A 27,039-nucleotide genomic window follows, 5' to 3' on the forward strand; every position below is an offset into this window, starting at 1 on the left:
AGTCAAATCTCCTGCCATCTTGAGCTTCAAGGTCTACAGAGAGTCAAATCATTCTTTTAATGCCTGTGCCCTGCCCCCTTCCCTCCTGTCTCACCAGGAATTTGGTCCAGTTAGGAATTGCATTCAGTTGCTGGGAATCAATGACAGACAAAACAGTGGCTCAAACAAGAGGGAGTTTAATTTCTCTCATGTGATAGAACTCGAGAGGTAGAGAGATAAGGGCTGGCATGGCAGCTACGTGGTATTTCCAGCTCTTCTCAATATTTCTACTTTCTGTAATAGTGCCAACAAACTTGAGCCAATAGGAATTCAGATGAGGTGGGTGGAGCAAAGGGAGGGGCCCAGAGTAATGAGCTCAGCAAGTCCCCTGCTGAGAAATGATGAGCATCCCGGATGGATGGGGTGAGGGCAGGTGATATGAAGCCATGCATTAACCCATAGGTGTTGGGGAGCCCTTTCAGCCTCTTGACAGCGGGAAGACAAGGCACCGCTGCAACTAGTATTTTAGGTCTGACACTGATGTGAAGCGTGGCTTTTAAAAAGATGAAACAGGAGTGAAGGCACATTGAAAATCGCCATGCAGGAGGAGTGGCATTTGGAATAGAAAAAAAGAGGGTGGCAAGCTTAGTGGCATTGGTGATTTTATTTCGTGTCAACTATAATTATGATCCCTGAACGCCAGGAGGAATCAGTTGAGAAACTAACCAGGAAAGTAAACACACTGATTTAATTATTTTTCTTAGCATCCCAGCCACTGAGCGCATCACACGTCTGCCTACATCTTACTCTGCGCTCCGGTGCTGCACGCGGGGAGGAACAGCAGTAAAGGCAGCCTTCGCGGGATGCAGTGAGAGGGGAGCTGGGACCAGCCTGCCTGCCCTATCAGAAAACAGAACGCTCCACCCTAACCTCTCTGAAGCCTGTAATTCTACCTGACGATGGTGTTTTCTGTTTTTTTGTTTTTATTGTTGCTAGTGTTTGTTTTGTTTTGTTTTGTTTTGTTTGCTCATAGAGCCTTTTTGATCTTCAAGAGTCCGCTGTTAAATGCAATTAACCCGTGAGGAAAAATACATTAAACAGTAGCTTTCCCATCTTACCTTGATAATTTTCAGGTTAATTTAAAGGCTTGGCAGATCCCTGGGACCCAGGCCAGAAATCGGAGTGTTTTGAAGAAGAGGCAAATTGAAAGGATGCTCAACAGGGCGGGTTAATATACTGGGACTTCAGGGAAGGAACTCAAGGTGCACATCCCATCTCCGGGTGTCCGCTAGGGGCCAGGTGAAAAGTCAGAATCTGACTGCAGTGCATGCAGTTCTGCTGTCCCTGGATCTGCGGGATACTTCTGTGTGGCTCTCCAAAAATCGCAGCACTCCTCGTGCCCACCTTTCGCTTATGAAGAGCAGGAGTCATGGGTTAAGCTGGCTACGGGAGAATCAAGCGAGTGAGTGATTAGAGCAGCTTGAGGTTTCTGAGAGATTTAGGGTGTTAGCTGTTGACAGAATGGCATCGGAATCAGAGATCAGCAGTAATCTTGAATCGTGTGGTACGACGGGATCTCCGTGGTCCTTCACACTCCACGGGATGTTTCTGTCCGTCTCGATTCTCTTCCTAAGGAATGAGGCTTTAGGAGTCACTGGGAGGCTGCTCCTTGTTACAAATGCTACAGAAGAACAGCAAAGATGTGAGCAAAAGAGACACGCCATTTTTCTGTAGGACGCATGGGAAATACACAGCAACGAGAGGGCTCCCCTCCCTCCAAGGGTGCATTCTGTTTCTCCCAATAGCTTACCATTCATTCCCATTCATCCAGAGACGGAGCGTTGTTACAGCTGAATGCTGAACTTGGGGAAAACATTGGCCTGATTATTGACATGCTCTGCCATGTCACCATCTCACCAGCTGAAGCCTAACACTAGAGACCACAGAGGATGCAGACGGGAGGTCTGGTTGGTGGGGAGGACTGGGAAGGGCAGTTTAGGAGGGGGAGGTGCCCATTAGGGACAGGAAGGATGGACATTCTGGGGAGCGATATTTCTCACAGTCTAATGGCTCTGTGTTTTATAGAACCTGATCATTAGGGGATCCTGGGCATGGTTCCGCAGAGATGTTCGTGTGAAATAAAGCAAGAGGCTATTAAACAGAAAGTTTAAATATAGCTACAGGGAGACATCCTTCCTGACAACTTGATAGATGTCTTGGAGTGACGACTCCTTCCTTCATCGCTAATTACAAAATCATTTGTCTTAAGGAAAGGACAAAAGAGAAGTAATTATGAAAAACATGATTCTTACGGGATAAAAAGATAACACCAGTTTAAAACACGGAAGCAATCATAACCACTTAGAATCATTATTAGCTTGGTGGAACCAATGACAGGCTGCTTTTTAGAAACCAGAGGGGATGGGGGGCCCCTGAAACAAAGGGAAGAAAACATTCAGTTTCTTGTTATGCTAAACTTATCCCCAGACTCCCGAGACTTCTTTGATGAACAGTTCATTAAAATTTCCGACCGCAGATGAATTTGAGCTAAAATACACAAATGTTTTAATTATACATTCCTTTTTAATTACACTAATGACTTGTAATGTGTTTATGTTGGTTTAGAGTTTAATTTCTTCCCTTAGATTAGGTGGTTGACTTAAGGACTGTGCTTTTCAGTAAAATAGCGTGATTCATCAATGTTTGATTATGAATTAATGCCCGAATACAGAAGAGCTGCTGCCCATGGAGGGACGGCTCTGCCCATGAATTGTCTTTGCTCCGGGGCTCAGGGACGGAACAGACCTTGCCATCTTGCAGGCATAAGGGATGGGAGTTCCGAGCACAAAGCTCTGACTAGTTCCCAGGTTGGAAAGATGCTAGGGAAGGGCTAGGGGAGTGGATGATTGGGGAAGGAAAGACCCCATTCATGAGATGGGTCCATTTACATGTCAGCAGATGCGTCAGAGCTGGCCCATGGTCAGGTTCTGAGGGGCTGGCCACACACTTCGTGTTTTTGGCCTTCCCTTTATGACCTCTTCGGGACCTCTCATTTTGAGGTCCTCTGACTTTCTGACCCAAAGGAACCCATTCCTTCAGCCAATTCCAGCATCAGGAATAAGATTTGGATGAACACATTCACATGGATATGTGATGCAACATGGATATTTGTCCCCGCCCAAACTCTGACATTTATATTTTAAAAGAGAATTCTTAAATGTTTAAAGTTAAGCCAATGCTTAACTATTGGCGCCCTTCATATAAAGTTTGGGAACTAAGCAAATACACCCACTTATCTGCCTGTGCAATGGATGTCGGCAATTATCTTCATTTTCCTTTTCCAGCATCCCTTTGCCCTAGTCTAGTAAGAAATTCTCTTTGTTTCCTGCAGTGAAACCAACCCACGTGAAATGATGGAAGCTGAAACTGTCATCCCTGCCCCCCTGACCCTTGGATTTGGCCTCGTGCGACTCAGGCTAGTGCGTCAGAGTATACAGTCCTCCCAGGCACAGAGGCTGGTTGAACATAAGCACATCACTGAAGCCAGATTACCCGAAGCACCCCTAGAACGTCTCAAAAATTGTATTTCTTGAGGTATCATTGGTTTATAACGTTATACAATGTCATATGTACAACATTACATTTTGACCTCTGTATACACCACAGTGGGCTCCCCACCGAAACTTGAGTTTCCATCTGTCACCGTAGAGTTAACCCCTTTACCTAACTTGCTCTCTCCCTCCTCCAGGGATGTTTTGGCCAAATCTGTTAGAGTAAACAGAATAATGTGTCGCCCTCCCCTCCCAATATTTCCACATCCCAGTCTCCAGAACCTGTGAATAGGTTTCCCTGCATGGCAAAAGGGACTTTGCAGATGGAATTAAGTTGATGCTCTGGAGATGGGAAGATTAACCTGGACTATATGAATGGTTCTAATGTCATCACAAGCATTCTGGTAAGGGAAAGACGGGAGCAGGAGACTAGAGAAGACATGACAATGAAGTCCAGTCAGAGTGATGTGATTGCTACATTTGATGATGGAGTGAGGGTCCATGAGCCAAAGGATGCAGATAGCCTCTAGAAGCAGGAAAAGGCAAGACGATGAATTCTCAGTGTCTCCAGAAGGGAATACAGCCTGCAGACAATTTGGTTTTAGCTCCAGGAGACCTATTTCAGACGCTTACCCTCCAAAACTGTAAGATAATAAATTTGTGTTGTTGAAAGTCATCAAGTTTGTGGTAATTTGTTATAGCAACAAAAGGAAAGGAAAACAGCTGTCCAAGAAGTGATGTCTCTGAGCTGGGATCTTGTTCTGAAAACCATCATGTTTATCATGTGGAAAGAAGCTCTCAAAGGACTGGAGAAGGAGACACGGGTGATGATGCTCTCTGAGCAGCCTGGTTGGTGGGGCCTGATACACCACACCTCTGTACCTCCCAGTACCGTGTGGCAGTGCCTTCTTTCCCAAACCTTTGGCTTATGCTTGTATGAGTTGGATTTCTGTCACTGGAAACTAAAAGCGCTGGTTAGTCTAACCCTTGAATACTTTTGTAGCAAGCAAAATATGCACCATGGACAAGGTTCTTCATTAGTTCATGGTGTTGCGGTAAAATTCTGTCGTCCTTCACAGGCTGATGATGGCTGGATTAAATCCACAAATGGTATTTGTATTTATTGCATTTGTTATATTCTTATATTCTTCAAAACTGTTCCGAATGTTTCAGAACACAGGGTGGAGAGTGGACACGATGCTCAAGAGGAAGTAATGATGGCACATTTAACATCAACGAAAAAGATGTATTTGGGTGCAGACATTTCAGATAACTCAGACGCCTGAAATTTCACCACCACAGCATCTTCCCATGCTGAATCGATATGTGACCGCTTTAGCCAATAACATGCATTATGTCTTCAGAGAAGCCAGGTTGGACCCCATGAACACAAGACATGTCCAATCTCCTAGGGACCTCAGGAAGGGAATTGAATACCATACAGTGCAATGTCACAGAAGGAAGGTTCAACTGTGGAAGGATTTCCATATGAAAAAATAAGTAATTTTTTTTTTCAGACAGGGAGGCTGAGTAATCAGGACACTGACTTAGAGCCTGGTGGTATGGGAGGATGGTATCACAGGGTGTTCCTCACAATCTGAAAAAAAAAAATTGGGGTTCTCCATAACCTCCTTTCTTGCCATATGACAAAGTAAGACAGAGGAAGTTCGGTTAAAGATGGTCATACTTGAAAAGGCTAGGCCTCCAGATGGGAATCCAGGGGCCCCAGACGGAGGGAACACAGCCCATAGTCAGTTGGGAACCCAGCTGCATGGACCTCGACACCCTTCTAAATACTCCTCTTCTTCTGTGTGTACTGCCATTTGGCAATGGGCTATTCCATATTCATTTATTATAAGGGAAATTCATCTTAACATCTGGATAATCATCTATTCGTTAACATGCATTTGGTTACAGATTTTCCTCTAGAGTGGAGGCTGTGATGGAGTTTGTAGGGATCATCCATTCAAGCAACAGTTACTGAGTGGTGGTTATGAGCCAGGCTCTCTGCGATGTGCTTGGAATCCAAACAGAAATCAAAGCAAATCGGCTTCTTTCCCCGAGGATTTCGCGATCTAATAGAAGGGTGGCAGGGAGACTTCGTCCGCAATTCTGGGTTGAAAGGTTAAAGACAAATATGTTCTTATTCTCCAATTTCGCCCAACACAACCCCACTGTTCCTGAACTGCTCTTGGAAATTCCACAACCAATCTGTCTCGCCACGTTTTCAAACCCCTTCCTGACTGCGTCTACAGCATCCACTCTTCAGAGTTTCTACAGACATTTAAAAAGTAAATGCAAATGATCACGTGTTCATTTTCCTTTGATTTCTTGGTAATCTAGAAAGGTGAAGTAGGGGTAGCTATAAAGGAAATCTGAAGCTGTGAATTCCCTAACTCTCAACATAAAGCCCTTTCACTACGTCTTGGCTGAGTGAACCACACATTCACCTAGTAATACAGGGGAATTCACCTAGAAACACAGGGCGTGTGAACTTTCAAAAACATTGGCTTCCCTCCAAAGTCTACTGAATATGGTTTGAACAACATAGCCTGGCGTTCCAAGTCCTCCCGAAATACGGCTTCACTCATTCTCCAAGTTTATTCCGTCACTCAACTAAGATGATATGGCTGTCATTTCCTGAGTCATCTCTGTGCTTTCCTACCTCCCTGCCTCTGCTCCACCTTTCTATCACAATGTCCTGCCGCACTCCTGTTCATGTGGTGACCACCAGAGAAGTCTTCAGCGCTTGCTCAAGTCAGTCCTTCCCAGTCTCACCAGATGGAAGATTTCTGTAGCTGCTTTATTGAACTTGCGTGACTCCAATGACTTTGGTCGCCTTCCCCGTTCTATCACGGGTGTATTGTCCCTGTCTTACTCTTCTACCAGAAGGCGGAGATTCTAGCATCTATGTGCAGATCCTGCACACTGAATACTGGGCGTTATAAATATCCCATCCACGACTGAAGGAACTGAGTTGAATTCAGGTCATTGAGAAAATGACAAGACCAACTCAAAACGATGTAATTACAAACTGAAGCCCATTCGAGGTGGCCTGGCTAAGGCCAGAGAGTGTAGAGTCGAAAAAGAGGCTGCCAGGGAACCAGTTAAGACACTTGTGTGGTTATTCTGGTGTAAAGAGATAAAAGCATGCTCTCCCTGGAAGAACGGGACCAGGAAGGAGACAAGTACATAGTGAAGCCATTTCTATCCAAGACATGGTGCCTGTGAGAGATAAAGAATGAGGAGTTTATTTAGGAGATAGAACATGGTAGGGACATAGAAAACAATGGGCAGACGGTAACCATCAACCTGTTAAGCACTTTCTTCCTTGTTGATGGAAGGTCTGAGCTTCTTTGATAAGTGTGTATTTTTTGTGACTTTGCTGAGAGTACTTGGCATTCTCTGGGCACAGATATCCAGATATATAAGCTGAATTCCCAAGAGCTCTTATTCTCCGCGTGGTTGCCTAGTAGGAAAAGCCGAGCAGGCAATGTCCTGGGACCACCAGCAGCCTCCCAGCCACCCCTCCTTGCACTGACTTTGATTACTGTAATTAACAAAAGATCTCTCTTGAATAGAACTTTTCTGCTGTTTCAATGCTTCTTAAAAGCTTTGCTCCAGAACTGGAGTGAGTAAACTATAGCCCAGGAGGTAAGAATGGCTTTGACAATTTTAATGCATAGTTTAAAAAAAAAAAGTAAAACAAAAAACAAAGAAGAACTATTTGCAACAAAAGCCAGACCTGGCTTACAAAGCCTAAAACATTTATAATCTTTGAAGAATAAGTTTTTCCAGTATAAATACATAAAAAATATTTGTTTACCCCAATAGTCTAGCCAGAGTTTGTGACTGTGGTTGTTGTTTGATAGCATCGTTCCCCTGTACCATCTAGGCTGGTACCTGCCTTTCCTGACTAGCCTCCTTGACCTATCTTGGCCAACTAGAATTCTTGACCCCTGTTTTTATACCAGCGGCCCTCCTCTCTCACAATGCTTATAAACGACTTCAGGATTATAGCCAGAGCACTTGAAAATATTTACGCAATAAACAACTAATTTTTCAAGGTAGTTATGGTTATACACATTGGGCAGGAGATGTCTTAAAATTCCAAATAAATTACCTTATTTTAGTTCTACGGCATGACTTTCCAATCACAGCAGTCACCTTTTCATAGAGGTACATCAAGATAAATAGAGCAATATCCATATTTTACAGTCTATAAAATTCAAATCTTTGCTTAAAAAAAAGAGTTTACATGCAATGCATACACCAGCTTGCAAGTTTATTTATCAACGTATATTTATGCAATATGTGCATTATAAAGTCCGGGCATCGGGTTTAGGGTCTGGGCAAGTATTTACAGCCTAGATCCAAACAGGGGTGAGTGCCTATCAACAACTTTTGTGACAGGTGGTTGTAGTTCACGAAGAAAAGCTACATGGGGACTGGCACTTCACACCATCGAGAGGGTGACAAGTTTCATCTTTAAGAGCTAAGGCTTTATTTCTTCCTCAGAGACTTTTTTTGTGCCCCAGCTGCAGTCTGGAGGTTAGGATCCAGGTTGTTTGAATAACCTCGACCCTTTTACCACATTTTAAAAAGATGTGAACATTTAATTCTTATGGAGGCGAACAGATTTGATAACATGTCCTATTTATCTTCTCCAAGAGTGTGTGTATTTCAAAAGTAATCAGAATCTCCAGGCAAAGCCATGGGAATAGAAAAAGGGAGAAATGTAAGAATACAGTAAGTAGAGAGTTTGATATTTTGAGATAGAGTTATATGGTTACCTTAAAATTCTCCAGATCACTCCTGCTCGCGAGCTAGTCCAGGCTGAGGTGGTAAGAGGGTGGCTGGAGGCTGGGGATGGCCAGTGAACCTGGTTTATGGCCAGAGAGGGCAGTGGCAAGAACAATGCCTGTGACAGTGGGAAGAGGTGATAATGATGCTTGAAGCCAGTCGAGAAGCCCTGAAGAAATGTCCATTCAAGAGGTGAGGCAAAAAGTCAGAATCCAGGTCTGAAGATCATGGATGGAGATTTGGAACATCACATGAGAAGAGGGAGTTTGGAACCCTGAGACATGGACAAGCACAAAGAATGGCTACCTCTTTTGTCCACTTGTGGCTACACGTGCTCATCTCTGACACTTCCGGTCTTACTGGCCCGAAGGGTACTATTAGCATCAAGAATGTCCCAGATGCTGCCCTCTGGGATTTTGTCCCTGGGACGAGAGGGACCAGGGCGCCTCACGTTTGTCTAAGCATTTGAGGCTCATTCTGAAGAGAGAAGCAGGTTCTAGACACATCCCCACTGACACCCTCACCCTTGCTGGTGTGCTTATAAGACTCAAAAAGAGCCTAGGTGGGGAATTTATTTTTCCGTCTCCAAGCAGAATAGTAGACTTTCCCTGGGACTAATTCTGAGAAATCTCTGGAGTTGGTCTTTTCCCATACATGCTATCTCTCAGAAGAGATAATAAGGTGTCAGTTTTGACACGTGGAGCTAGTGTTTGAGGTAAGAATCTGTTTGGGGCATATTACAGAGGTCTCCAAGGTCCAAACAGCTTCACTTCCATTTTTAACTTTGTTTTTGTTGCTCTTGTGTTGCTGTGTTCCGAAGACACATATTAGGACAGAGTGAAATACTAAAATGTGACCCTGCCCATAGAAGTCAAGCACTAACCCCCTAAATGATGGAATGATTGGATAGACAAAGGGGAGACCCCCTCTCCAGAACTGCTGACACCATCCATACCCAGCACTGTGTGGACGCCCCTGACGGAAAGTCCATGAGTCAGGAACCCCACCCCAGGAGTCCATTCCAGCATGTATTTCCCAGAGGTGGCCAAGAGGTACAACTCTTGCAGCAAACAGCTTACAATCTTATAGAAAGTTAGCTCAAGGGATGACGTGGGGCACCATGCAGGTAAACCAAGACCATCGGTTCAGTGGCCGAAGAGGTGCTCAGTCATGGTATTCCCAGCTATTTAGAGCCTAGAAACTGCCTGTTACATTTTATCCCCACAGGGCTGAATACACAGACTCAGAGAGTGGAACAGTGGCTTCCAAGCACAGGGAGGTTGGGGAAATTGGGGGGATGTTGGACACAGAGTACAAAGTTGCAGTTTCATAGGATAAAAATGTCTAGAGATGGAATGCAAAGCATGATGACTGGAGTTATTAATACTGTATTGAATCCTGGAAATGTACCAAGAGAATAGATTTCGGTGTTCTCTCCCCCGACAAAAGTGGTCACTATGAGAAGAGACGGATATATTAAGTAGCTTGACTATAGACATTATGTCACTGTGTATATGTATATGAAATTATCATCTTTTACATATTTAAATATAAACAAATTTGTTAAAAATTATAAAAAGATCCCTATCAACAAGAGCAACAAAGAAAAGGTAGTAAGACAGTGTAAGTCACCTTTCCGAAGGGCCCCTCTCCCTAGAGGAGTCTTCATGTCTATGCAGGGCTCCCCGAGGACTCCAGCTGGGGCTTCCTAGGATCCGGCCACAGTTATGTCCATCAGACTCACGAGGATGAGTTTCACAGCGAGACCACCCACCCAAGGTGTGGGCAAATGCAGCCCGTGGGGCATGTGGTCTCGGATCTGGCAGCCTGGCGACAGGACCATGCTGAGCAATTCTGTGAATGCGGGGCAGTTTGTATAAATTGTTTAAAACTCCAGGATCTCAGTCTCTTCAATCTCTAGAGCAATCAGCGACCTTCCCACAATTGTTTCCAAAGAGTTGTGTTTGAATCTCGATCATGAACCAGAACCCTACAAGTTAGCCATCTCTGACAACCTGGGGGGTAGTTCGGTGACTGCCTCCTTCTAGGACGGGCTGTTGGGAGCAGCGATCTTGCCATGAGCCCCGGGCTCAGCACAGGAGGCTTTCGGGGCATCTGGGTTGATGGCATCCCTGGCACTTGGATGTACAAATGGCTGCACTCATTAAGGATGCCTTTATTTTGAAATGAACACCTTATGTTTCAGATCAACGTGCATTTCACTACACCCCTGACTTTTATTTCACTTCATCTTTACAATCACCAATGAGGTAGAAATTATTAGTGTCATTTTTAAATGGGGAAATTGAGGCTCAGAGTCATTAAATATTTTATCCTTGATTACACAATGCCAAAAAAGCACCAGTCATTAAGGAAAGACACGTCCATTGATACCTCTACGTTAATCGTGGCCCAAAATGCAGATGCGATACTTTGTCCCCATTCTCATGATAATAAAATGGTGATGGTGACAGTCACTGCGTGCTTCTCATTTGTCAGGCATGTGCTCTGGCTATTCTTCTGATTGAGAAAAGTATCTAATTATCTCATTTACCATGAAGTATTAGACATTGGAAATAGCTTAATGAAGTCTGCTCTCAGACCGCGTTTCACTTTTAAGGAGATATATGGGTGGAGAAATGTGTAACCTAAAGGAATAAATGACTGTGGAATCTGAGGCTTATTATAGTAGGTAGTGCAAGAAAGATTTTGAGGTCAAAGACGCTTCTAGAAATCATTCTTTCTTTCTCACTTTCTACCAAATCATCCCATAATCAGTTTTCCAATCCCAAAATTTTAGCTAAAATGACCCTAAAGCAAAGGCAGACCTGAAGAAAACGTTTGGTAGATCTAAGTTCTTGAAAAGGCTTGGTAAGTACAGAGTCAAGCAATAAACATTATAATACAGTTATCATAATGTCTAAAATTCCATTATTGGAGATTAATTTCTTGGACTCTCCAATTAATTTTATCTTAAAGTCCAAATATTCTGAAAGGTCATATACTTTTTAGATATGACCGGTTACCCTGTGCTTTGAATGAGATCATTGTTTATTGGTTCTTAGAGTTAGTTGAAAAGCCTTCTCCAGGGAGAAGGGGAAACTGAAATGAGTAGCTGGTTGAGATCATTAAACAGAGCCCTAAGAGGGAAGAAAGCTTACAGCACTGCGGGGGCCTCCATAATGAATTCTGGAGGCCATGTCACAGGAAGGAGTGACAGAGATGAAGAAAGTTCTGGATGGTCAGACCTAAGTCGGAGGCCTCAGGGAGGACAGAACACAGAGCCCATTGCCATGAAGCCTTGGTTTAAGTTTTAGCTCTGCCATATCTTTCTGCCTGGGCCACTTAGCAAAAATCCAAACCTGCTTCTCCAACTCTAAAGTGAGAAAAACAGCAATGGGAGGGGGGTTATTGTGTAGATGATATCAGATACTGTGTGTGGAAGTCATCTGAGGTGTGTATCTCTGTACAGATGTAGTAAGAATTGTCAAATGATGAGGACCACCAAGAAAATGGCGAGCTTGGGATTTCCACCAAAGTCTTAGTTTTTCCAAAACTTGTAACCTGACAAATCCTACGCTGGACAATTTGTAGATGAACTTTTCCATGCTGGTGTGAACCCACACAAATCACATCCATATGGGTAGCCAGCAGAAAAACAGTCCAGGTCAGTGGACGTGTGATGTCCAACCCCTGGAGGCTTCGTAGCATCCGTGGCCTGTGTGCGAGGTCGTCATAACAGAGAACTTTAATCTTCAAGGTGACTCCGCTAAACCCGAGCGTCAGGTGACTGCTGTTTGGAATAAATGACTTGGGAACAATGTTTTTCACTGAAGGTTCCTTTTTTCCACCAAAACAAATGGTTAATTTGACCGGATTGGGTGAGGATTCAGAAAACCTGACATAGATACGCCAAATGCTGTTTTGAGTTAAGCTCTATAACTATTGGTCAACCTTCTCTCCAGCTGAAAATCAACTATTTATGATTCTGATTTCTGTAGCATCTTGTACAAAACAAACTCACAACAAACTTCTTTTACAATTAATAGATGACCGACGTTAATTCATCATGCTTTTTGAACTCTTTTTCAGGATTAGAGCCAGAATTAATGTATCTCTCCTTTTTGTGATAGATTCTCCTCCATTTCCTGGTGACAGGGGCTTCCGTGGTCAGTGGATGAGCTGACCGCTTGATTGTTTGCCCTAATTCACAGGCATCATCACTTGGAGGGCATGCCATTCATGCTGGATTGCTCTGTGGCCTCTGTTGTCTTCCAGTAAACACCTAGGACTCACAAATCTCAGATTTGCATCCTCCATCCAAATTCTAATGCCATTTACTGCAAGTGCAGCCTCAGGAGGTAGGGGATTTTAGGTTTAAGTATGCCCAGATGAATATGCTGAGTGGCATATTCCAGTACATAAAGAATGATATCCCAGTGTATGCTTTGCTCAGAAATGCAATTTAAATTAAATTACATTTCTTCCCACACTCACCCCACCATCCCTGCGTTCACATCTGGAGGCCAGAAAGCAGTCACACTTGAAATAGCAGCAAATAAAATCAGAGACACAATCAAAGCTTCAGGTGTTGAGAACAGCCAGGCATACGGGATCATGGACTAGAAATGGTTCTAGTCTGTTTAGTAGGTGGAAGAGACCAGGGACCCTTTCAGATTCCCCATCTGCATCAAAGCCTGAGGCCCCCAGCATACTGATACCTGAAATACATCTTTGGAAAGGAATAAAGTTTCGAAGGTTCAGTATTTATATATTTATTTATTTAGCTTTTTCATTACACAGCAGAAGATCGGGGTTAATGTAAGAAAACAGGAAAGCAGCAGTGGTGAAATGCACCATTTCTGGAATCAAAAACAACTGAGGTCAAACCCCAGCTTGATCCCCACAAGCTCTCTGTGAGTAAGTTACAGAGTATCTGTCCATTTTTTCAGCCACCAACTAGGATTAAGAACATTAACCTCATTTCTCAAAATTCCAGTGGCAGTGTTCACAGAACTAGAACAAATAATTCTAAAATTTGTACAGAAACATGGAAGACCTCCAAATAGCCAAAACAATCTTGAGAAAGAACAGAGCTAGAGATATCATGCTTCCTGCCTTCAGATTATACTGCAAAGCTACAGTCATCAAAACAGTATGGTATTGGCACAAAAACAGACACATAGATCATAGAAATAAACCGATGCACTATGATCAATTACTCTACAACAGAGGAGGCAAGGATATACAATGGAGGAAAAACAGTCTCTTCAATCAGTGGTGCTGGGAAACTGGACAGCTACATGTAAAAGAACGAAATTAGAAAAATTTCTCCCATGATATATAAAAATAAATTCAAAATGAAGACCTAAACTTAAGACTGGAAACTATAAAACTCCTGGGAGAGAACACAGGTAAAACACTCTTTGACATAAATCATAGCCAAAAAATACATCTCCATCTATCTTCTAGCACAAAGGGAAAAAAAAGCAACAAGAAAAAAATGGGACTTAATTAAACTTAAAAGACTGTGCATAGCAAAGGAAACCATCTACAGAATGAAAAAAAAAAAACCTACTGAATGGGAGAAAATATTTGCTAATAAGGGGTTAATATCCAAAATATATAAACAGATCATACAACTCAGTATCAAAAAAGAAACAACCCAAATTTAAAAATGAGCAGAGACCTGAAGAGACATTTTTCCAAAGAATACATACAGATGGGCCAATAGGCTCATGAAAAGATGCTCAGCGTCACTAATCATGAGGGAAATGCAAATCAAAATCTCAGTGAGATATCAGCTCACACCTGTCAGAATGGCCATCATCAAAATGACCACAAATAACAAATGTTGGTGAGGCTGTGAAGAAAAGGAACCCTTGTACACTGTTGGTGGGAATGTAAATTCACACAGCCAATATGGAGAACAGGACGGAGGTTTCTCAAAACACAAAAAAGAGAACCACTAGACTATACGATCCAGCAATTTCACTCTTTTCATTTCTGAAGAAAAGGAAAACACTAATTTAAAGAGATACATGCACCCCAATATTCATAGCAGCATTGTTTACAATAGCCAGGATATGGAAGCTAGCTCAGTGCCCACCGATAGATGAATGGCTGAAGAAGACGAGGTTTATAGACACACAGTGGAGCACTACTCAGTCATAGAAAAGAATGAAATCTTGCCATGTTTTGCCTTTAGTGTCCCTTCGTTCTCTTCACCCCATCCTAACCAATCAGTCTCCTGGTCCATTTTTTCAAGGAAAGTTGTTCAATCTAACCACAACGATGGGTTTTATTTCTGACAAGGGCCTTTCTTCTTACCACAAACATATTGGAAACTTAAAACCTCGACTGGGGTCTTTAGAGAAGCGTTTGAGCCAATGGAATCTTTTCCATCTCTCTGATCATCCTCTGTATACTTTCCCATAGTCAAGACAGCTGGCTCTGGTCGTATATGAACGTGAAAATAACTAGTCAGAAGGATGATGAAAAACTAATCAGGGTTGAAATGTCAACATCATTGCCACACCTTAAAACTATACTGTGGGATAGAATGGATGGGAGATGCATGAAGAACATTTTGTATAATGAGAAATTTGAGAGACATTAAGGTGTAGGGTTTATGAACTTGACTCTCAAGTCAACTACCAGGGTTGTAGCCAACCCTGTGGCTTTCTAGCTGTGTGATCTTGGACAAATGGCTTGATCTTTCTTTGCTTGTTTCTTCATATGTAAAATGAGAAATAATTGCATGTACCTGACAGTGGCATTGCAAAGGCTGAGTGAACTGCCCTTGCACATCACTTGAAACGGCCACTGGCTCAGGATAAACGTGCAGTGAGACTCAGCTTTGATCATCAACACACGATTGAGTCCAATGCCTTTGTCATCAGATAGACTATGGTTTGAGCCTTGGCTCCTTCACCTGTGGGATCATGAAGAAGTTATTAACCTCCCCATGCTTCAGTTTTCTCATCTGTGGAAAAAAAACAAAAACAAAAACAAAAAAACAGCAATAATGCTTACTACCTCAGTAGGGAAATTATGATGATAAATGAAACACATTGCTTAGCACAGCATGTATGCACAAAGAGAGTGACTACTGATTATTACTAAATTAGGCTGATGTTCCGTGGCGAACCCACTATCTATGTTTAGAATAATCAGCATTACTCTATTTATGTGGCTATTCTCATAAAGACCTGTGGTAATGACACATCTCAAAGTCTGGCTCAAATGCATCCTTCTCCGTTGCCTGCTTGACCATACACCCCAGTCTCCCATAAACCTGGTTATGAATTGTCCACATTGACTTATGGTGCATTTGTTTGCATATAGTTTATCTCTCCTTTAAGGAAGAGACAGTCATATATACTTTGTTTTTGTTTTTGTTTGGGTTTTTTTTTTTTGCCCCACAATTTGGCAGAATATCCAGCAACAAAGTAGATAGATATGGTCCTTTAAATTCTCCCTTAGACTCCATCAATTTTCTTCTTCGATAGCTGTTTATTCTGCTACTGTTTCAGTGGCACGCTCTAAACATGATTAACAGTCCTTTTCTTTCAGTTACGAGCACAGTAACTTCTCAGTGGTACATGGAAAAGGCATATGGGAAAGGTGGGCTTCAGATACCACAAGCTTCTTCCCCTCCTTCCCTTCCTCATCCTCCTTCCCCTTCTTGTCCTCCTCCTCGTCCTCCTCTTCCTCCTCCTCCTCCTCCTCCTCCTCCTTCTTCTCTCAATCAAATAGCTTGAACCAGAAGTTCCAAAGCCAGCTTTAGTCTCTGGACAGAGCCAGGTCCCCAGGGTCCATCCTTGCTCCAGTGAAACTGTTCATGGCTCTGATTCATCTTGACACTGGTTTCTTTCTCCTTGACCAAAAATGATTGATTTCTCCCAAAAACAGTTGTCAGTAGAAACTAGGACAAAATACTTAATATCCAGTTTCAAATATCCCTAAGGGAATTTTTTGACTTCTTTAATTGATTGAAATCACTTAAGGCTGATTCTTGCTTGACACATTTATTTCTGCACCATATTTTCCCCCCAAATTTGCAAGTCAGTCATGATGGTAGTCTGAAGTCTTTGTAATTTTCCCTGGTTTTTGCAGTCCAGCAACGGCGATGGCTTTTGTTGGGTGAACTCAAAGGTTTTGACAGTACAAGTACAGGAGACCTAGGCACTTACTGGGAAGCTGTGCTCTTGGTGCTGGTCCGGAGTAGATGATTCTGCCTGGAGTAGAGCTGGAGAGGGCACCTTAACGCGTCCCATACAGAGACCATCAAACAAAACCCAAGCATATCATGTGGTCCTGCACAATCCAGTCTTAACATGTGTTTGACTCAATGGAACACAACTCAGCCACCAAGAGTAATTTTAGTAGAATTAATATGTGTTTTCTGTCTTTCATTCAATTTTTCGAAGACTATAGAAGAGTTTCCAGCTCAGAACCCATTGCAATATTTCACAGCATTCTTTTCCCTCCACTTCTGCTACAAAGTAGGCTGGCATACTTGGATAGAAGTGTTAGTTAAAGGGGTAGGAAAATAACCTATGAAGGTAAAGATGAAGTTCTCCTATGTAGTTGGGGACACAGAGGAGGGACAGAGGTAAACCTGATAATATTGGTAGTATTCTCAGATTAGCATAGTTTTATTATCTTATATTATTTATGGTAACATAGAATACTCTCCTAACACGTGTGCATACTATACACACACACACACACACACACGCACCTGCCAGAGGGAAATGTCATTAAAAAAAATCCCCTTAATGACTGATGGTTTAGTGACTAAGGGAAAGGGGTGTGTGTCCTCTGTAGCTGTTGCACTGTGTGAATGTGATCCCACGGCTTCCTGATCAGCACACCTAGGAGAGGAAATGGGGCCGTTCTATACTCATCAGTCTTTTGTTCATTCATTCATTAATTCATTCATTCACAAAACTCTTTCAAACACTTACCACAAGCCAGGCACTTTCCTGGGCACTAAGGCTATTGTGCTGAATAAAAGAGCAGAGCCCCTGATCCCACAAAGCTTACACTTGTCAGGAAGCGGGGGGGGGGGGGACGACAAGAAGCTTATCATGTAAGAACTGTTATGAAGAACAGGATAAAGGGACAGAAAAGGAAGGGGGAGCCATTTTACATGGGGTGTCAGGGACGTTTCCTCTAAAGAGCTAATCTCTGTGCAAAGCCCAGGTTGGTGGCAAGAGAGACGGGCTGAGGAAAGGCACCAGGATGCCAGCACTGTTTTGAATACCTTCATTCCATTTACGAATGGAATGCTTCTTGGCTCTTTTTCTTTTCTTCTTTTATTATTTTTTTTCCCCTTAAGAAATCCTGTGCTTCTTGAAATGTGAAATAGGTGAAGGAAAATACAGTTCGGGACCATTAATTGTGCTTTCTTATTGAGTATATAAATTTGACGTCAAATGGGCCTGGCTGAAATGGTATATATTTATTTCAAAAATATCATTTCTGTGAGGCATTGCTGCATCATCCTATTGATTTAGGGATTGGTGTGATTGTGTCTGATGCTTTTATGAAAGGCAGGCTATTAACAAACTAAATTGAAAAACGAGTGAGTCTGCCTTTCCGGGCCCAATCCAGCCTGCTGCCCATGTGAGGCTTAAATGGGAAAATACTGTAAAAAGACTTATTTTAATGCAACAGACTCCTCATTGCAATCCGTAAACCTTATTTGCTGTGAAGGGGAGAAAAAAAAATCCTACAAGATAGAATTCTCATGCCCAGGCAACAATGTTCCTCTGGTTTCTCTCCCATCCATAGCAACAGGAAACTTCTCATTTCAAAAGCTGACTCTCTTTGACCTTGTTGGCCATCAGGATTAAAATCTTGTGTAAGACAAGGTAGCTTTAAGCGAGTCAGAGGAGCCATGGGTGCTAATGCGTACAGCCCTTGGAAGTGTCCAGGAATTGAGGTTTCTCTAGAATCCCCGGTGCGGGGCCGGAGGCTTAAACCTGGGGTGAAGGCTGGAAGTTATTAGATTTTATCTAGTTCAACTTCCTTGTTTTGCAGACAGAAACTGAGGCACAGAGAAGGGATGACAGTAGTCTACCATCACACAGCCAGGCTAGTGGCAGAACTTACATCCCAGAGCTGTTTCCAATAAACCTCACTAACTCTTTTTTTTTTTTAATTGAAGTACAGTCAGTTACAATGTGTCAATTTCTGGTATATAGCATAATGTTCCAGTCATGCACATACATATATATATATTTATTTTCACATTCTTTTTCACTAAAGGTTATTACAAGATATTGAATCTAGTTTTTCTATCCCACCTTCCTATGGTCCATGCATCCAGGTGTTTGGTCCAGGTGAGTGCTCAAAAAGTATCTGGAATTTTTAAAAATATAGCCAAATGATCATGTGAACCCACAGGAAATATACTTGAGTTTCTGATGAGGAGAGAAAGGGGCTTGTTGGTGGCTTCTTGTCCCTGCAACACTGTGAGCTCATTCCCCCAGCTCTGTTCCTCTGATACCAGACGGTTTTGATGCACCTTGTCACAGGAGGGGAGTGTCACCATGAAAAGCCACAGAACACTTTTCGATCATTCCAAAGATTATGCAGTGGGACACTTTTTTACGATAGAGCTAAAACTTGGATATTGCATGGAGTCATATTAAAATATATATATATATATATTCGAGGAAATGATTACTCCGTAGATACATATTGAAAACCTGATGTGTTCTCAATTCTTCCTCATGCTGCCCATAAAGTTGCAAAAGACAGAGGTAACACAGCCTGTGTTTCCTGCTTTGAGGGCCCCATGCTCATCTGGAGGAGGAGATGAGGGACCCAGCCACGGGGATGCAGACGAGTCCGGCTGTGGGCTTCGCGGTCTGGGAGCTGGAGAAGACCAGCGAGAAAGAAACAATGAACAGGGCGCCCGTGGAGCCTCCCCGCTGGATGAGATTCTGAACCTCCCTCTTTAGCCTCTGCTTCAGGATGATCTGGGGATAAGGTAAGAGTCTATATGAAACTGCCAGGAGGAAAGCAAGCCGCACGTCTACCACAAGGCATGTGATCATTTGGGTGGGCAATTCTTCCTTTCTTCCTTCCTCCCTTCTCTCTTTCCTCCATCCGTCCCTTCCTATTTCTCCTTATCCTCTCTTCCCTCCCTCCTTTTTTTTTCCCCTCCTGTTCTTTCCACTAACTTGATAACTGCCTGCAACGCCAGTCCTGGAAATAGACGCCTCTGTGAAAGAAAGATACCCCAAAGTCAGCGCGGAAGCCTTTTTCATTACATTAGGAGAATCCCATCACTTCTGGAAAGAAGGAAAGGGCGCGGGAAGTGGCAACACTTCCCTCAGGGAAAACACACTCCGGAGACGTGCGTGGGCCCAACTTCTCATTCTTCAGAAGCTGGGTGACCTTGGCTTCCCTGCTGGGTGCGCGACCCCGTGGATGTGTGTTGGTGATCTGCAGTGAGCAGTCCCTGCTGGTCCGTTCCCCTGCCTTTTGTTTAAGCGATACTTCATTTTTTTTTTTTCAAGCGATACTTCATTAAAGCAGAAAGCGCTCTGAATGTCTCTCATTTTCCCTCCTGAACCCTTCTTTTACCCCCTCCTGTTCACCCACCCTTTCTACTTTTTTGCCCCCCTCCTCTTTCCCTCCCTCCTGCAGCACTCACCCTCCTTCCTACTGGCTGGAATTTCAAACGGCTTCCAACTAGACAAGAAGAAATCCGTTTCTATGCACAGACAGCCTTCAGACTGATGGCCCATTACATTAGCATACAATAAAAGCCAGCAGGGGGTGCACCGCCCGCTGGCATCCCGGGTCTGTGCCTCGGGGGTGGGGGTGCTGGGAAGGTTCCCGGGGTGCAGCTCCTCTCCCTGGTGATGAGGCAGTTGCACACTTTGGTGACAGCTCGGCAGCCTCAGTGGAAGCTGCAGCCTCAGTGAAAGGAGCGGGGAGAGAAGGTCGACCCCGAGCATCCTGTGACCTGGCCCCGGCTCCCTGCTTTCACTCGCCTCTTTCATCCTCCACTGGCCTGAGAACTGCTTGCCACCCCTAGCTTTTGTGTCCATGGGAAGTTAGAGAGCTTATATATAGAGGGGAGCATTATTTCTAGAACTTTCTTCTTAAAAATATAAAGGGTAGTTCATCAGATATTTACACTGCCCCACCTGCTTGCCGATCCTAGATAAGAAGACAGGGATCATATGAGAAGAAAAATTGGGTTCCATCTTTTGGCAACTAGACGGTGTTCTAATACAGCACTATAATACACGGCCAGTGGTGCCCCTGGGTTATTCCAACGCCTGGTGTTGATTGCCGAAGCCAGGACCTCAGCACCCGGAGTTCAGGTCCCTCCTGGACACATGCTGGGACACCGACATAAACTCTCCCTCCACCAGGGACACAGGGGGGCTCCTCTCACCAGCCCTGGGACCCTGTGGCTTCATCCCGGCGTCAACTCTGAAGCCGTCTTGGATCCTTCACTCCAGTTTTCTCTGACACAGATTCACCGTGCTTCCAAGCTTGGCAAAAGGCAGTCAACTCGTTCCTGGTTTAAACCTGTGACAAAGGGCGTGTGTGGAGGGGAGTGAATTGAACCCATTACACACACTCACCATGAGCCCGTCTTGTGTTCTACGTCACAAGAACCCAGAGAAAACAGAGCAGAGATGGGGACGAGTCCCAATTCCCCTCTATAGGATATTGCCTTCTCTCCAGAGAGGGAGTGGCCAGTAAAAAGCTGGTTAATAACCCATGAAAAAAAGGAGGGGCTGTCAATTCCATGTGAAATTAGGACAATTGATAAGCGGACTCCTTTTTGATAAAATGTCACAGAGCTGTATCCTACCCCAAGTCCCTTGTCTAAAAATCTACCTTTTCTCCCGCAGTCAATTCAGGCTGAGTCTGTCCTCCCAGACACATGCAGGTTCCTCAAGGCCATGTGATGTCTTACGGCCTCTTCTTTATGAGAAGTCGCTGACTGCTGGATTACAAATCACTGCTTAATATGATATTAAAACTCCCTAATCGACCAACTTCTAAGTAGAAGAAATTAATGTTTAAATAAAAGCAGGGAAGTTCATGATTGCATTAGGGTAGACATTCCTGACCACAGAGGGGGATCTGGCTCTGAGGAGGACCACAAAGGGAGGGCACGGGGTCCTGCCTCTCCGAAGTCCTCAAAGAAAACTGAGCATCCTGTGTTCAGGCTGAGTTGTTCTCTTAAAGGGCCAAGGCAAGAGTCTTGAGGCTCTCATGATTCTGGTTCTCCATCCAAGACAGCAACAATGTCCTTTTGAGTATTTTTTTTTAAATTGAAGTATAGTCAGTTACAATGTGTCAGTTTCTGGTGTGCAGCACAATGTCCAAGTCATGAGTATATATACATGTATTTGTTTTCTTTTTTTTTCATTAAAGGCTATTACAAGATATTGAATATAGTTCCCTGTGTGATATATAGAGGAAATCTTTTAAATCTGCTTTTGTATATAGCAGCTAATATTTTCAAATCTCAAAATCCCAACTTTATCCTTTCCCAGTCCCTTTCCCCGAGCCACCATAAGATTGTTTACTACGTCTGCGAGTCTGTTTCTGTTTTGTAGGTGAGTTCATTAGTGTCGTCTTTTTTCTTCTTCTTTTTTTTTAGATTTTACATATGAGTGATATCATATGGTATTTTTCTTTCTCTTTTCAGCTTACTTCATTTGGAATGAAGATCTCCACTTCCATCCATGTTGCTACAAATGACGTTATTTTTCTTTTTGATCACCAAGTAGTATTCCACTGTATAAATATACCTCAACTTCTTTACCATCATCTGTCGATGGACATTTAGGTTGTTTCCATGTCTTGACTATTGCAAATAGTGCTGCTTCTAACACTGGGGTGCATGTATATTTTCGAATTAGAGTTCCCTGAGGATATATGCCCAGGAGTTAGACTGCTGGATCATAGGGTATTGAGTATTCTTTTAAAATTATTCTTCCATCCATCTCTTCTCACCAAGGGTGCTTGAAGGTCTGAGCAGTGCCTCCTCATGCCTGGACAATTATAGTGACCTCCTCAACATGTGCTCTCCCTCCCTGACCACAGTCTATTTTGCCCCTATATTAATATTCCTTCCAGAGCACTCTGGAGACATCCTTCCATAAAACATTTCCACCATTCCTGTGTCGGTTGGATGGAGTCCAAATTCCTGGGCGAGGCAGTCAAGGCCAGGCACTCTATCTTCACATCCCACCTCCAACCTCATAGCATCTGCCCTCCTGTACGTCCCTGATAAAGCACCACTAGAGGGAGGTCCACTTTACACCATGAACCTGGCTTTCCCCTCACTTTTAGGCAGCATTTCATGGTAAGAGAGACAAGACACAATGTAGGGGCATGATCACCAGATGGGTGTTGGCCAGATGAATCTGGACACTATTTCTGCTCCTTCCTGGCTCCATCACTTTGACTCTGTTATTCAATATTGTTCTCAGCCTGTTTTCCCCAACTTTAAGCTGGGAATAATCATTCATTCATTATTAGGTCATGGTGTGAATTCAGAAGTGAATGAGTATAAAGAGTCTGGCATACAGCAGAGGCTTAATACAGAGGAATGATTTTGATGACTTTGTGTATTGCCTCTAATACAGCCAACCCATCTTGAGAGCCTTATTTAAATTTCACTCACCCCGTGGAACTTCTCTGATAGCATGCACTCTGGTTGACTTTTATTTCCTCTGAAATCTTTTAGTCTATTTTTGAAACACTTACTTTGACACTTACTTCTTTGTATCAATGACCTTGTCATGGACATACTGTGTGTATATCCAGCAGGACTGAGGGTAACTGTCTGCCACCTCTGTCTTTTCTCCCACCCCACCTAAAGGTGTCTTCCCACATCGGTCCTTGAGCCAGTCCCTGGTGATTTAGAAGCTACTTAAGATGCTCTGACCTTCCATGCAGTAACCACCTTCCCTGTTAATATGACCCAAAAGATGTCCTCAGGTAAGCTTTCTACACTCATGACTCTAAACTGTCAAAACACAGGTTAAACCGTATGCTACCAATGTCTTCCCTCCACTTTCGCAAGTTGTTTGAATTTCAAATTCAGCATTCCACAATTCTTGCGAATATGAGCTTCAGTCGAGGCTCTTATTTATGAATCCTGGTTCTGGGCACCTCTGTGGTAATCCAGACATTGTGTAGGAATGAGACCCATTCTGTGAACCCCAGCTCGACGGCCTGGGCTGTGATTCCTAGAAAGACACTCTTCCCAGTGCTGTCCCGATGTTCAAAGATCAACAGCTGTTCAAAGCCCCTATTTCTCTTCTTTTCCTGCTCTAAGCATCCCTTCTGTGTCAGCTTAAGCCCCTGGTGCTGGCTGTTAGTTACTTCCATGGGAAAGAGAGGATGTAGCCACTTTTGAGTCCTGGACCTCACTCTTAGCCAGCCTGCCCATCATGCCATGTGCTAGGCAGATCTAATCAAAGGTACCATCCCCTACACGTTTCACTCTGCGGGGATGAGTGAGCGGCGTGCAGCTAACCACCAGATCCAAGACACAAGGTGATACATTCTGCAGGGTGGTATATTCCAGCCATCTCTGCCCTGCCAGGAATGCTTACATTTCCAGCTCCGCAGAGGTAGGGTGCGGGGGCTGGAGGAGCGGATTTCTAAATGGAGATGGTCTGACTCCCAGACTGATTAAACAAGACAATTTACATGGTAGACTCAAGCCTGCAAGTGCAAACTCACGGTGGCTTTATGAGCCGGGGCTCTGCCAGAGGCAGCTTTGTGGCAAGCAGGCAGGTGGACACACAGCCTTCGGAGTTTCGATGTGAGCAGGGAACTCAAGGCTCACCCCCGCCCCTAACGTTCACTGTTCTGTGACCTTGGGAAAGTCATTTATCCTTGTGAGGATTAATGAGTTAATCTCAGAGGAAGTACTTTGAGATCACTGGCTGACAGGTACTGTATAAGTACAAAGTATTATTATTAAAATGTCACTGCGCTGGCTGGCGCAGAGGCAGGAATGACAGCCCGGGGTGAGCGGATAAGGATTACGTAAGACAAGGAAGTAGAGAGTTCTGCTACAGAAAGTTCCACCTGCTAACACTCCTCTCCCCTTCAACCTCCACCCAGTCATCTTCCAACTTGTCTCTGAACAGAGGTAAGCTTTTTTTCCTAAACTGAACTCTGCGAAACAGTTTTAGCCAAAGGCTCTCTATCCATATATCTTTTTGGTCCTCATTGTAGCCTCTGCAGTAGGGGCCAGAAAAACTTATTTTAACATCTCCAACACCTCCATCTTTCCTTCAAGAAACCCAGAAACTTCCCTCTGGCTTTTCCCACACCCGAACAGAAGTAAAAATACAGAGACAACTGATAAGCCTGGGGTTTAAAACAATCATAGTAGAACTTTAAACTCCCTCTGCTAGCCGAAAACGTCAAAACTTTTGAAGAAATAAGGTATTATCTATGAAAATTCCGAACACATAATAGGCAGTCAAAAAATTGATGAGTGAGGGATTTTTATTCAGTCATCCTGGCTATCAAAATCCTAGGACATTTCAAATTATCAAAAAAAAAATCAACGAATAATTATTGAGTGCTAGATCCTTGGAAACGAACCCAAAATGGGAAGGACCTCATTGTCCCCCTCAAAGTACGTCTTGTGTTTTGGGGGAGATATTTGTGTAGAGGGCAAGGGATGGATTTCAGGGGGAGGACTTGATGCTGAAAAGACATTACCAGTGACAGAACAGCAGGAAGCATATAGATGAGGAAAGAGGGGGAAAAATGACAGGGGGCAGATCTACAGCAAGTAATGATCTAGGGAGGACCTCAGTGTCCGAGCAACACTTCTGAGGGGACCAGAGGAGGGTCAGCTTGTACCCAGGGAGTCTAAGGATTACCAGGAGGATTGTTTTCAACTGAGGAATGGTAGTGGGGCTACTGATGGTCTTGCTCAGCCCCAGGTGTAGCCCCAGGAGTCGCCCCAGGAGTCAGAGAAGGCTTCTCTTTTTTTTATTAGTTTGTATGTTTGTTTTGCTGTTTCTTTGTTGCCGTTTTCTTAGAATGTGTACTTTGTGGCCTCTATAAAGGGGACAGAGACAGCCAGAGAGGGCACTGCCCAGCGTTGTACATTTCTTTCTTTCAAAATACCTGGAAAACCATGGCAAGTTCTTGCCCGAAAAGTCAGTCAAGTTCCAAGGAGGAGGCTGAAAATCCTCTCCTTATTGCAAGCTATCGTCCACAGCAGGCTGAGCTTCGGGAACAGCAAACCTTAGCAGGACAGAAGGAGAGAGCAGGCTGCACAGGTGTGGAGGGCAAGAAGGTTGGTCTCTGAGATTTTCCGTGCAGAATCGGGGTGTCACCAGTGCAAGCTCTAGGTAGGACTGAAATGGTTCTCTGCTAAGAGTTGTGTGGTGGGGGGAAGGTGTCACTCAGTGGTAAAGTGTATGCCTCGCATGCTTGAGGTCCTGGGTTCATTCCCAGGATCGCCACTAAAAAAAATAAAAGTAATAATTAGAAAGTACATAAATAAACCTAATTACCTCCCCCAGTAACTCCATTAAAAACATATAAATAAATGAACCTAATTACATACCCCCCTCAAAAAAAAAAGTTATGTGTGGTTAATTGCCCTTTTTTTTTTTAAAATAATTATTACTTTAGCAGCATGGCTATTATTCTATGTGTAACTATCCTTGGCAGCTATTTGAGGCATTCTCACAAAAAGAAGCAACCACATGAATGGATTGAGACAGGAAAAAACAAAAACAAAAACAAAAAAACCTCAAAATCTCATTTCGTGAACTAGGTCTCATCATCTCGACTTTTTCACCCCCTCTGCTTCCTCCTTCCACCCCATCAACCAGGTGAAGTCTCACTGCTGACCTGGGTTCCCCACAAACCTCCAGGACATTTGCTCTCTTCAAGCAGCCCCTTCCTCATCACTCCTGGGAGCATCCCATCCTCAGTGCTGCTCTGTGTGACTAACTAGGGTACTGATGGCTATTAAGACTGCATCATTTCATACCAATATTATTTTAGCAATCGCATCGATGTGTTTCCCTAAAGGGCAATATGGTGTGAGAATCTCAGAAGCCCATGAGGGGCCAGTATAGCCGGTGTTTAGGGTACAGACAGCCCCTCATCATGGTTTTTCAGCCACCACTATTGACAAGGAAAGACAACACTGGCAGGTACATGGACCGAAAACTTTCTAACCAACTCCCTTAATTTACGGACGGACGTAGATGGAGTGCCAGATGAAATGACCCTTGGAGGCCACACAGCCAACTGGTAGCAGCGCCAGAACTGAAGCCCGGTTTCTGAATCTCACACTAGAGCCGTATCCACAGCACCAGGTGGTTCCGTAAACCCCACTGTGTACCTGCCTTGCCGTGAGACTTTGCACGGAAACTGCTCCGTCTCTGGGCTTCCACTTCACGCCCTGTAAAACAGGGAGTGGGATTAATGGGTTTTTGAAAGGGAAGATTCCTCCAGCTTTTCAGGTATTCTGATTCCGTGTATGTGGATCCCCGCTTATGCGTTTTACATTCATCTGCATCTGTAGAGCCTGGGGATTGTGCCTTTATCATTTCCTCAAGTCTCCCGAGGCCATGGTGCTTTACTCCTGGCATAATGATCTTTAGCATGTCAATGATTCAAATACAAGGACATTTTCTTGGGCCTTCATTGTTTCAGA

The sequence above is a fragment of the Vicugna pacos genome, chromosome 24 (assembly GCF_048564905.1).
Source record: "Vicugna pacos chromosome 24, VicPac4, whole genome shotgun sequence".
Lineage (NCBI taxonomy): Eukaryota > Metazoa > Chordata > Mammalia > Artiodactyla > Camelidae > Vicugna > Vicugna pacos.